Source organism: Camelus bactrianus, chromosome 17, assembly GCF_048773025.1.
Source record: "Camelus bactrianus isolate YW-2024 breed Bactrian camel chromosome 17, ASM4877302v1, whole genome shotgun sequence".
Classification (NCBI taxonomy): domain Eukaryota; kingdom Metazoa; phylum Chordata; class Mammalia; order Artiodactyla; family Camelidae; genus Camelus; species Camelus bactrianus.
The window spans coordinates 51,271,853-51,284,799 of record NC_133555.1 but is presented as its reverse complement, the minus strand read 5'-3'; the positions used below and the strand labels follow the sequence as shown (position 1 = coordinate 51,284,799).

The window sequence follows — 12,947 nt, the reverse complement described above, 5'->3', positions numbered from 1 at the left end:
CCTTGAATGTCACACAAAGGCCGCAGGTAATACTGGGCAGGGATGGGGATTTAAAGTCCAAACCCCACTTTTGACTCATACTTTGTACTGAAGTTGTGTGCTGATACTTTCTGTATCATCCTTAGTTCATTATTGTAGAAAGCTGTCCATCAAAAAGAAGGAAAGAAAGGTTGGTGGTTTCCCAAGTTGATATTTTTTATACGTTTAACATTGTTGTAATGATTGAGTAAATCATCGTGAGGGCTAGCCATCCAGATCACTACCATTTTGGTGATCCTTTGTGCAGAAGGTGTCCAGACCTGGATGAGAGAGAAGCTAGAGGCAGATGGCAATGTCAGTAAAAGTGAAAGTCTCCTCAAGATTTTCACACAAGGTCCAGTGCTCAGTTTATTGTTATTTGTTCTCATAAAACACTCCTTCCTATAAAAGTTAAGTGTTAGCCAGGCTATTAAAGTGTTTTCATTTGTTTCCCCCCCTTTCCCTGTCTACCTAATTGACAGAACTGTGTGTTTCTGTAAGGTTGTAAGTATTTCTCCTTAGACAGCAGAAATTAAGATCGTTCTTGAAGTGTCTGTCTCACAGTCATCAGTGTAGGTCATGGCATCCTGCTCATACCAGATGTTGAAAGCATTCAGTCTTCTTGGTTTTCAGTTAGCAATGTGCATAAAATGCTTATTGGGGAAGTTTGTAAATACAGCTAAATCTCTGTGTGCAGTGGGTTTTCTTGCTATTGGTGAGATTATGAGGAAATAGCAACTCTTTGGGGAAATTTAAAGAATTACCTTAGAGTTTTCTTAATGGAGTGGAATTCTATTCATAGTTCTCTTTGAAGATAAGGATTATCTACTTTAATGTCTTTGTATATTGCATTTTAGAGGAATACCTTTATTTAACTAGAAATGGAATTTAATTTATTTCATATTTAATTTATTTTGTTTTAGCATGCTAAAGTACAAGTTGTTTCACAGCCGAATTGGAATTAAATGGCAGATCTTGAATCTTGGGGAATAGACACAATGTCAGAGGCTTCTGGGCCAGTTGCCAGTCTTTTCTGTGAAGCTGTACAGAGCTGTGAGTGTGTGGACACCCAGAACTTCTGAAATGCAGGGAGCTGCAGCTGGTCCCAGAACCATCCCATTTGTGGTTTTAGAACAAAATGCCAGGGACTTTTGTTCCTCTAGCATGATACTGACAGCCTACAAGGAACCTGTGAGAGTGGTAGACTAATGAGGCTGCAGTTGAAATTCACATTTCCCACACCTCACTATGATGAAGAGAAAAAAGGCTTTCTCCTGCATGGGGTGTGTGTCTGTGTGTGTGTGATTTTACAGCATACTTTAGTATTTTCACTTTAATTTGTAAATTTTCCTTGTGCATAAATTTCTTATAGTTAGACTGAATGGTTTGCTTCAGAGGTAAAATGCTGGTATATTAGGTTGAACTTGTTTGATTATTAATTATTATCCTTGTAGTCAAAAGATTTTGACTATAGCTAATGTTGAAGCACCTTTTCCAAGTGCTCTGTGCTCTGAGGAATTTGAAACATGCTCTGAGGCTGACAGTTTTTCTGTCCTTATCTTCCCTTTTCCAAGAGGCCCTGTGTATCTGTGCAGATCCTTTATGAAGTTATCACTGAGCTGTCCACACTGCACCACCCCTCACCCCCGTTCCAGCTCCAATTGTAGCTGGATGTGATCTCCCCTAAACTCAGAGTTCTTGAGGTACTTGTAATTTCCTGCTGCATGTTAGTTATTTGTAAATGTCCCTGGAGCCTGCAGGAGCCATATGTCACATCTTTGTATCAACCACAGTACTCAGTGTCTGGTGCAGAGCAGGGAGAAGATGTTTGAAAGATTGAGTTTTGTTAACTATCTTACAAAAATGGGGAAGGTTATACCCAGTTTATATTACTGTGCCCTCTTGATCCTCTTGGAGGACTGAAGGGCTGCAGAACGTTTTTCCTGCAGACCTAAAATCATAGCATTTGTGAGCTATTCCATTTACCTCCCAAGAGGGATACCCTTACAGAGCAGCTCGCTTCACTTCTGATGTAAGGAGGGCATCCAGGAGTGGCATGTATCAACCAAGCAGGATAGCATAAAATAGGTCACTATTTCAGAAGAGGGAAAACAACACCAAAGGGAATAATTCTGATCTGACACAGACCCACTGCTTTGGGAGACAAATGAAGGTTTGAGTAAAAATGAAAATCACAAAGATTTTCACACAAGGGCAAGTGTTTAGTTTACTGTGTATTCAGTGATATTTCCTTTCCTCCCATCTCAACTCCCTTCCTCTGGTCAACACAAATGGAATTGTATGTGGTTTACAGTACTGGATCAAAAAAATTAAAAATTAGGGACTTTGATTTCTTATGTAGACAGACATTTAGATTTAGTATATTTAAAAAATACTGAACAAATAATTTTTGACACCTGACATAGCGTTGTCAACTTATAATAGCTGAATTTCTGAGCATTCAAAGGTATGAAAGGGATATTAAAACTAAATTACCAGAATTTTTCCTCATTGGCAGGGTAATGATTTAAAGCACTCCTTCAAACAGGGAATTATGAAATGTGAGTCAATTGATTTGTCTAGAAAATGGACTTCTAGTTCAGATTTTAAACACCTATAATGAATGGCAGTTTTAATTAAAATTAATAAAAATAAAACTCTTATTTGTGGGCTTAAATTGATACTGAATCATATTCAGAGGGGGTTGTGATTACAAACTGGAAGATCTTTTGTTGACTAGCCTTGTAAACTTTTGGACACAAAATTTCAATGTTATAAAGATTAGATAACAGGAAGAATTTTTAAAATTTAAAAAAAGTATTTTGGAATTTTAGTAGAAAGAAACCTTTTAATACATGGTCTGCAAACAAAAGTCTCTTCCTTAATAAGCTGGTGCTTGTCTGCTTTTAACAAAGGAAATGGATTTTCTCTGCAGATATTCTCATTTTCCAGAATTGGCTTATTTGATGGCAATACATTAGAATTGAATAAAAGAGAATTTAAAAGTAACCTCATTTTCTAAAAGAGTTCTTTAGATTTTAACTATTCTTGGTTTGAAATGAAGTCATTAGAACATCAGCCTGTTTTCTTTTTTTCTGTATCTGTATCTTATCATTTATAATAAAACTAGAGGTCAAAGTTTCCTCTAGATATCTTATTATGATGATATTATCATTAAACAGGGGAATGAAAAAGAATTTAAAACATAATGATTTATTTTCCCTTGCCATTTCTTGAGGGTTACTTTTTACATAAAAGTTTTTTTTGGATACTAGTATTACACATGACTTACTGTATAAAGATTACTTTGTAGCCAGCACATTAAAGGACTTGTTTCTTTCCTGTTGCTTAAAATATCAGGTTAATTTGCATTGATTGCTTCTTGTTTCAAGTAAGTAAAAAATGGTTTGGTCTGAGAATATTTTCTGAGTTCTTCAAGAATCTGATATGGAGCCTTACGACTCGGGTAGCTTCAGTAGCACTAAAAATAGGCACAGAAAAAGCTTCAGAATTTTAAAACAGAGAGTTCTGTTTTGGGCATGACATCTGTACTGTACAATTTGGTAGCAGATGAGCAATTAAATGTCACTAGTGGGCATTTACAACAGCCAAGACATAGAAGCAACCTAAGTGTCTTACTGGCAGATGATAAAGAAGATGTAGTGTAGATGTAGGTACAGTGGAATACTACTCAGCCATAAAAAGAATGAAACATTGCCATTTGAAGCAACATAGATGAACCTAAAGATTATCATACTAAGTGAGTTAAGTCAGAGAAAAGCAAATATTATATGGTATCATTTATATGTGTAATCTAAAAAAATAATTCAAATGAACTTATTTACAAAATAGAAAGAGACTCACAGATATAGAAAACAAACTTACAGGTTACCAAAGGGGGAAAGGGAAGCATAAATTAGGAGTAGGGGGTTAACAGATACACACTACTGTATATAAAATAGATACACAACAAGGATTTACTGTATAGCACAGGAAACTAGATTCAGTTTCTTGTAATAACCTCTAACAGAAAAGAATCTGGGAAAAGAGTGTTTATATAAATACGTATACCTGAGTCACCTTACTGTAAAAGAGAGTGGCTAGTGGGACTGAGGGATTGAGTGTTTATTTTATTTTATTTTAATTATTATGTTTAAATTGCCACATGGTTGGGAGCTACTATATGAGAGAGCGTGGCCTCAAACTTAAAATTTAACATTAAGTATATTACTATTACAAAACTTTCAAAACCTTAAGACAAAAATCTGATAGAAACTCCAGAAAGAAGTCAATTTTGCTAATTAAAATAGTTGTAAGTTTAACTTAAAGCAAATCTAATCCAGTGAGATGTGTCAAAAACACAAATTATATAATTACTGATTTAATTTCATAAGTGTGCATATTCATCTTTATTTATATATTCATTTTCAGAGGAAAACTCAGATTATTGTACCATTAGAAGCATAAGTACATTTATAAATAAACCATTTCTGACTTTTAAGAAACTGATAACATTGAAATAAAAGGAAACTATAAAAATATGATAGTACCCCCCAAAAAGAAAGCAGCTGTCATGTACTAATTGGTGAAATATTAAAGCCCTTTCTATTAACATCAGAAACAAGACAAATGTTTCTGTCATCATTTACATCACTGTCACTATTTTTAAACATTGCTTTGGCAGTTCTAACTATTGAAATAAGACAAAGAATAAATAACTAATTGCTATAAATATTGGAAAGAAAGAAAAATTATTTTTGCTTTCAAATTACATAATAGAATACCCAGAAAACACGAGGACTTCAGTACAAGTAGAATTAGTAAGAAATTTTGAAACAGTGAATGATAAATATACAAAAACTAATAGTTTTCTCTCATTATCAGTCATTAGTTAAAAGCAGAAATGACCAAACAAAAAAGTGTTCATATAATGACAAGAACTATAAACTGTATCTAGAAATAAATGTTTTAAAGAGACAAAGCAAAGATATAGATCCTTTATGAAGAAAACTTGGCATTATAAGCAGTACCTTTCTCTTCCCCCAGATTTTTACCTTCAAAACCTGTATTTGAGACAAGGTCCTCGAACATAATGTGAGCAACATCTTAAGAAAATCAGAATAGTGTGAGTTATTTTTATTCAGTAAATATTCATTGAGACCCTGCTATGTGTTAGGGGACTGGTTTTTAGAGCAGTGGTCTCTAAAATAATGTACTTGGGCTATGGGAAGAAAATAACAGAACTTCTATTAAAACCTTTTATCTGAAGAGAAAAAAAAAAGCTTTGCAAATATTTAGTCTTCCTACTGCCAGTGGTCGGTAGGAGAGACGGTTACGTGGCGTGAACCAAACGCGGAGGGTCCTGCCTCGGAGCTTCACGTGTTGTCCTCACCCTTGCTGACGTCTGGCCTTGGCCAGTGTGTTATGGTTTCTGTCTGCCTAGCTATGTGGATTTACTTGATATTACCAAATCAACCCTCATCAAATGGATACATATTTTTAAAGATTTGCACAGGAAAAAATCCTCCAACCTAACAGTAACAGTAGTAAGGCAAATACTGGTGAACAAGGAAGAGGCAAGCTGATGTACGTTATTCTGAGATCATCAGACGTGTACTGCAAAGTAAAGATATTGGCTCTCTGATAAAAACACATACTAGTCAGATCTGATAAATGGGGCAAAAATTTCAAGAGATCATATGAAGTAGGAAATTACATCCACTATCATTAGTGTTAAATATCACCCTATGTGTAGGTTGTACTTTGAGGTATTAGTTTAATAATGCTCTGAAGATACCATGAATAGCAAGAAATTTTTAAAAAGTTTATTTCATCTCTAGGTTCTTCTAAAATGTTTCTTTTTTAACTATACGTGTATTATTTTAGATTTACTTGCATATATATTACAATTAGTACAAACATATTGGGTGTGGTGGATGCTCAGTTTTGTGGCTTATTTTTTAACTTGATTAGGAGCCACTGACAATAATTTGATTAGGAGCCATTGGTGTTTTGTCTTTTACAATTAGAGGGGGCATGAGGTGCAGGGCAAAAATAGGAAGGAAACAAGTGCTTCTAAAATTAGAATTTTTAAAAGGAAGTAAATCTACATTAAATTGTAGGACAAGCAAGTGATTGAGCTGTGCTGCATGTTTTAATTTTTGGAGAACGGGGAAAAGGGTACAGATAGGGGTGACCACGTAGGGAATAATTTTTACTATTAAAACAACTAAGTGGTGCTACTTGGCAAATACTGAGGAGGGTAAGGGAGTTGGTGGTGTATGGGACGAAAGCGTAAATCTAAACGTAAAGCAGGTAATGCTGAAGGGAAAGGGAAGATTTGAGGGGAAAGGTGAGAGAGAAGAAAATTGAGGTGAGGTTGACATTGCGCAGACCATCAAGCACTGTAGCTTAATTCAGATACAGGTATCTGTGGATTTGAAAGTCACTGTATTTGGGGGGTGGGGGATATCACCCCAAAGGAAGTAACTAAGGTATAGAACAGAATATTAGTTGAGATTGAGGAGAAAAAAGATGAGTTTAGGGGAGATTATATAAAGAAACATAGAAAGGATTAGGTATGATTAGATGCTAGAAATTAGAAAAAATCAGAATTACAGATGTACACATAAAGAATCAATGTAATAAAAAAAATTGGACAGTTTTGCTATTTATTAGGGTAAGCAGAATTTAAAATAACTTAAGCTGTGGTTTTTATCAATTTTTAACCTAATTATATAATAGTGTAAATAACTTGTGTTTCCTATGAAAATTTACCTGCTACCTGGTAGATACACTTTCAGCACAAGGTAGTCAAATTAATTGTGCATCTTCTGCCCTTAACAGTATGTAATACTCTACATTTAATGAGTTTGTTAACCTTTGGTTTAAAGTAATGTAAAATTACTTTAGGATCATATTTGACTCAAGAAATTTGGTTTGAGGCTTAGTTGTACGTAGCTAAGATGATGGTGTAGTTTGTCTCAAGGTGTTGGGCGTAGAGGAAGTTTCCGGTCCTCCTCCTGCCTTTTTATATCTGGTTTCCTCGTCTAATGTCTCTAATATGTTGCCTAATACGATTTCTAGGTTTTTTTTTTTTTTGTCTTTAGTGTTCAGTTTGCCTATATTTTCTTACACAGTTCTCTCTTCTTACTAAATACAGAAGAAAATATTTTCCTTACCTGACAAGTGGTCTGTTAGAAGCAGAGCTCATCTTTTCCAGAAGGATCACCTAAAATCACTAAATTAAAACTTGCCTAGGTGTTAATTTAATAGCCAAAACATTGGTCGCATAATATAGGTAGTTCCTGACTTTTGTTTGATAGACTTCTGAAGTCCTGTTTATATGAAGGGGCACCAAAACCTGGATGTCTGCTCCAGTTTCTCAGTGGAAAGAAGAAAAAGGGTGGCGCTTTTTATATTATTTCAGTTACATTTTGGGAACCAGGTGTATTTTCACTTTACAACATATAACAATATTTCTTTCAAAATGGGAAAAAGCATTCCATGTTTCAGAGGACAAATCTAGAAGCTTTTGAAACACAACATCCAAGTTGCATTAATTTTTTGTATGTCTTGTTCTGGTGTGACCTTTCTGAAGGGCAAACTAAGAAGAGTGGCTACATTTGTTTTCAGGTGTTGGAGGAAAGCATAATTCTGATTTAGTAGCTTCAACACAATGGTAAACCAGGAAGAGACCTTTTAGAGCTTGTTGAGTCAATGTCTCAGCTAAAGACTAAGGCAAACAGACAGCATTTAAATTCTTATTTAATTCCTACTTTTGTTACTTATTTTCTTTTCACCTCTGGGTCAGGGAGGAAGAAGAAATCAAAACAGGAGGATGGGGGCAGCTAGAGGAGAGAGTGCTGTGAAGCAGCTCTTGGGCCCTCCATGGAAGGAAGCTCACATGTATCCACCCTCTACCACGTGCCTGGTGCTCCTGGAAGTTTTGACCCATAGAAGCAGGTGCTTTCCTTTCATTATCACAGCTAACACAGAGCACAGTAGATTCAGGCAGTATGCAGTTTATAATCTTAGCAGTAAATGTCCTTCATAGTGAATGTAAGAAGACCTAAAATTGACTCTTGACAAATAGGGATAATTGCAAAAACTTAAATGTGTTAAGCCAGTGAAAATAAGTCCAGTTAAAGTTGATTTCTTATAATTAAGTTGTTATATTTGTTACCTCTTTATGATATTCGGCAGGTAGTGTCTTAGATATTTTTTAGACTAGCAGTGGTGTCCAACAGAAATAATTTATCCCATATGTAATTTATAATTTTCAAGTAGCCACATTAAAAAAGCAAAGATAAATAGGTTAATTAATATTAATTGTATATTTTATTTAGCCCAGTTGTCCAAAGTATTATCATGTCAACATGGTAATTTATATAGAAATATTAGAGATAGTTTGCATCTTTTTTTATGAGGCCTTCAAAATCCAGTGTGTATTTTATACATGCGGTGTGTCTCCATTCAGATGCTAACTTTTCATTTGAAATGCTTGATCTATATTTACAGTCATTAAAATTGCAGTTAAAAATGTAGATTACAAACACTATTAAAATTTTTCCAATTAATGAGTAAATACCAGAAAACCCCATTTTTTTTTTTTTTGGATTTGCATCTGTGTTGACAAGACTGACTCATCTTATTAGAATAATTGATTTGACTCTGAAGCAAGAGCATATTAGTTTCAAAACTGTATCTAAGTTGAGTAAATCCACTAACTCTTGTAACAACTCAGTATTATTGAGGGCTATTATATAAACAAAATCACCTCTAAATTTATCCGTATCACAAAGCATTCTTCATTTTTTTTTGTAGATTCTGCTGTCAGTAAAATCTTATGTGTATTTGACCATGTTAAAGTGTGTAAAAATCATTATTGATTATATTATGAACAGTTTAAATTTTAATAAAAGTTCTAGTACCTGTCTAGCTAGGTCAAAAACAAGGTTTTCCTGTCACCTTGGATTTTTAAAGTGAGCTCAGTTGTGTGTGTTGTGATATAGGTGAGAAGTGTAAATCACACTATGATGTTTTCTCTCTGTTGAATATTGGCAAGTGCACCTTTTATTTCAAGAAAATCTTGAATTAGAGTTAACAGTACAGTAAACCTTTGTTAAATTCTTCCATGACTTCCAGTGAACATTGGTAAGGAATACATAGTCATTAAATTCATCATCATCTATTTCTTTTAACAGCTCCATAAACTGGTGATGATTCGTAGCATTTGTACATATATACTGAACAATTTTCATAACTGAATCCATAATAGTCTACTTCAGAGCACACTTATTTTCAATGTGTTAACACGTGCTAGAGCAAATAAGGAAAATAATTCTAGTAAATCTGGGTTTTTGATCCCACATGTCTGTCTGAACTTTTTTTTAATCTAGCTGAAAGTGATGGATGTAAGAGATTAAGAAATATTTCTAGATAGAAGAGAGAAGATGGCTGAGTAGAAGGACGCTTGTATCTCACCCTCTCCCACAAATGCACCAAGACTCACATCCACAAACCCACTCAGCCAACCAGAGCACCTGCAGAACTCTGACAGAACATCGCCCTCTTCAAAAGATAAAGATGACAAAAATCTGGTAGGAGAAAAGGAAAAAAGAAAGAACAAAAGGCAAAGCAGAGCGGGACAGGTCCCGCGGGAAGAGAGAGACAAAGGAGGACTGGCGCTCATTTGCTGGGTCTCCCTCTCCAACTGAGAGGCCAGCAGGATGGAGGGGGAGCCTCCAAGGCTCAGATCTGTACAGAGGAGCCCTTGACTGACAGAACTAAGTTAAACAGGAACAGGGGGCCCCCCCGACACCCAGTCTGAGATGCGGGCCAACAGCAGCAGGCAGGACCAGGCTGCCCAAGCTGGGCAGAGGATGGAGGCGGATGCACGGAGGCAGCCCCAGGGGACTGCAAGGGGCTGCACACCGTGGCTGTGGGTGTACAGGGAAGAACAACCTGGGCCCTCCATAAAACAACACGGTTGATGTGCCCTGTGGGGAAGGGTACATACCCCCATCTCTGAAAACTTATGGACAGTTTTTTGGGGAAGAGAGACGGGGCTCAGGCACAGCCACCATATCCTCCAGCGCTTAGCATCCAGGTGGGGGCGGGGGCGAAACCTGTATCCCCACCAAAGGGCTTAGCAGCCTCAAAGGCCAGACTGAGACTTGTCTAGAGCCTGAGGCAGATAGGATTCTTCCATCCTGGTTACTCAGAGAACTTGCTCCACAAAGACAAACAAGCTGAGTTTTGGCCTGGAGCAGGGACAAGGCTGTCCTTCGGTCTTCCTCGAGCCCACCTGCAGAGCGCCGACTAGGGTGGAGCATGCAGCCGCACAGAGCAGTGGAGCTACCGGCACCGGGAGAGGGAGGGCAGACCCCTGCCTTCTGGGCAGGAATGCAGCCCCTTACCATGGTGCTGGCAGGAGGCGCGACCCGCCCTCCTACCTGGCCAGTCTGCAACATCTGACTGCGGCATCCGGAGGGGCAGTGACACACCCACCCACAGCAAAGGAGAGCTGCACCTGACCCAGTGTTGGGAGGAGGGGCAACCTGCTTGCCAACAGGTACTGAGAGCAGCACAGAAGAGGGTGCCAATGGAGGACCTCTGGAAACAGCAAGCTGAGCTTCCAAAACAGGACAAAGACAGAAAAACTTCACATTAAAAGCACACAGACTCCAGGAGAACACTGACAACCCCCCTTTTTAAAATCTGTTTTCACCTGTTCTATTTTCTATTACCCTCTTAATTTTTACTTCTTAATTCATTTCTATTTCTCTTGGGGTTTGATGTCCTGTTATTGATTAGACACAGGTTTCAAATACATCTTTTCATCTTTTCCCCTTTTTTTAAATGTCTTAAAAGGATGTCTCAACCTGATTGATATTCTGCTTCAACTCGCCCTTCTATTATTCATTATACACTGTTTTCAAACCTTCTTTCTCTCTTCTTTTAAAATTCTTTCTCTCTCTCTCTTATTTTTTCTTTTTTTCCTAAGTCTTATTCCTAAATAGGCATTAGATAGATAAACTCCTTAAGGACCAAAATAGAAAACTGATACTCCATGAACCACAGTGCCAGAGAGGTATGAGCAAGATGAAGAAGCAGAGAAACCTTTCCCAATAAAAGAACAAGAGAAATCCCCTGAAAGATCAATGAAATAGATATCGATAGCCTACTAGATCAAGATTTCAAAATAGGAGTGATCAAAGTGCTGAAGGAATTAAAAGAGATAGTGTTTAGAGATATAAAATATGTCAAAAATGAAATTGAAGCTATAAAGAAGAACCAAGTAGAATGGGTAAACTCATTGACAGAGATGAGGAATGTTCTAATAGCTGTGCAAAGCCGACTAGATAATGCAGAGGAACAAATTAGTGACCTAGAAGACAGGACAATAGAAAGCACCGATTCAGAAGAGCTACAAGATAAACAAAAAATAATGAAAATAGCATAAGGGACCTATGGGATAACATAAAGTGTCTCAATCTTCGCATAATAGGGGTCTCAGAAGGGGAAGAAAGATCAAAGGGGATTGAAAAGGTTTGAAGAAATCATGACTGAAAACTTCCAAACTTAAAGAAGGAATAAGGTATCCAAGTACAGGAAGCTCAGAGGGTCCCAAACAGGAAGAACCCAAATAGACCCACACCAAGACATATCATAATCAAGATGGCCAGAGTCAAGGATAAAGAAATGATTCTAAAGGCAGCAAGAGAAAAACAAAGAGTGAGTTACAAGGGAACCTCATAAGGCTCTCAGATGATTTCTCTACACAAACACTACAGGCCAGAAGGGAGTGGCAAGATATATTCAAAGTCCTGAATGAAAAAAGTTGCAGCCTATGATACTTTATCCAGCAAGGCTATCCTTTAGGATAGAAGGAGAAATAAAGAATTTCACAGACAAGAAAAAGCTGCAGGAGTTTAGCAACACTAAACCCATGCTAAAAGAAATATAGAAAGGTCTATTCTAAATAGAAAAGCAGCAGGATGCTACAGAAATGAGAAACTCACAACTGGAAAGGTGATAACTCATGAATTACAAATAAAATAAATATGAAATTATGAAAGAAGACATAAAAATCACTGAGAGTGAGAGAGGGAGGCAGGGAAATATAGAATATATTTTTTTCTTTCTTTTTAAAATTTTTTTAACGGTAGGATGGGTTTAAGATCATGTTACTATCAGTTTAATAAAAACACTTACAGTAATGGGCTAATAAATTTATGAAAAAGGGTAACCACAAGCCAGAAACTTACAAGGGAGTCAGAAAAATTAAATAAAATCCATGATAATACAAAGGAAAATTACCAAAGAACTAAAGGAAGAAGGAAGGAACAAAGAGGATACACCAATTCAACTGCAAAGATAAGTTCAAAATGGCAATAAACACACATATATCATTAATTACTGTAAATGTTAATGGACTAAATGATCCAGTCAAAAGACATAGAGTGACAGACTGGATAATAAAGCAAGAACCTGCAATATGCTGCATACAAGAGACCCACTTTAGGGAGAAGGACACATATAGATTGAGAGTGCAAGAATGGAAAAGGATATTCCATGCAAATGGAAAAGCCAAAAAAGCAGGTGTTGCAGTACTGATTTCAGACAAAATAGACTTTAAAACAAAGGCCATAAAGAAAGATAAAGAAGGACATTTTATAATGATTAAAGGAGTGATACAAGATGAGGATATTGCACTCATTAATATATATGCACCCAATAAAGGAGCACCTAAGTACATACAAGAATTACTAACAGAGATAAAGGGGGATATTGATGGGAATACAATCATATTTGGAGATTTTAACACTGCATTAACATCACTAGACAGATCTTCCAGACCGAAAATAAACAAGGGAACAGAGAAATTAAATAATACAATAGAAAAACTAGATTTAGTGGATATT

At 36.5% G+C, this 12,947-nt stretch overlaps 1 protein-coding gene across 2 annotated transcripts in view; it reads left to right on the top strand.

The window, feature by feature from the left end:
- The window catches only part of LOC105071232 (ubiquitin carboxyl-terminal hydrolase 3-like), a 63,110-nt gene that overhangs the window by 23,681 nt on the left and 26,482 nt on the right, over nucleotides 1-12,947 (top strand). The gene's annotated exons all lie outside the window — the stretch shown is intronic.